We start from the raw sequence: 580 nt of genomic DNA, 5'->3' as shown, positions 1-580 counted from the left end.
GGAAATTATGTTTTTTCCTTCCAAAAGGACAACTGTTAGAGTAATTTCAATATTTCTACATTGCACTTGGATATTGTTACTCAGAATATAGCATCCCTAGGATTATTAGGTGTGGAGTGTTTACAAGTTTTGTCTAGTGTAGATCATACAGAATGAATATAAATAAACATTTAATCTGGGAGTACTGAGGAACCATATTTCAAAATTTCTGTTATAACATTTACAGGAATGACTAAACAAACACAAATATCTGGTAACAAATAGCCTAAAACTTAAAGCAAAATTGAATAGGATGGCTAACCCTAAAGAATTTAAAATAAATTATACAGTTTCTATTATTAAAACAATGTCATATTAGGACAAATAGTCACATAAGAAAAAGATAAAATTAGATCCCTTCCTTATTTCTCATATCAAACAAAATTCTAAAAGCAACATTAAAATTTAGATTACATCAATACACAAAACATTTTTGCGAAAACAACAGAAATTAAAATGACAAATGACAAACCGAGAAAAGCCTCTACCTATATCACATATATTAAAGGAGAAAATGATAATCCTATAGAAAAATAGATAC

This window comes from Propithecus coquereli, unplaced genomic scaffold (genome assembly GCF_000956105.1).
Source record: "Propithecus coquereli isolate 6110/MARCELLA unplaced genomic scaffold, Pcoq_1.0 Scaffold522, whole genome shotgun sequence".
In the NCBI taxonomy this organism is placed as follows: domain Eukaryota; kingdom Metazoa; phylum Chordata; class Mammalia; order Primates; family Indriidae; genus Propithecus; species Propithecus coquereli.
This window is presented reverse-complemented; position numbering follows the sequence as displayed.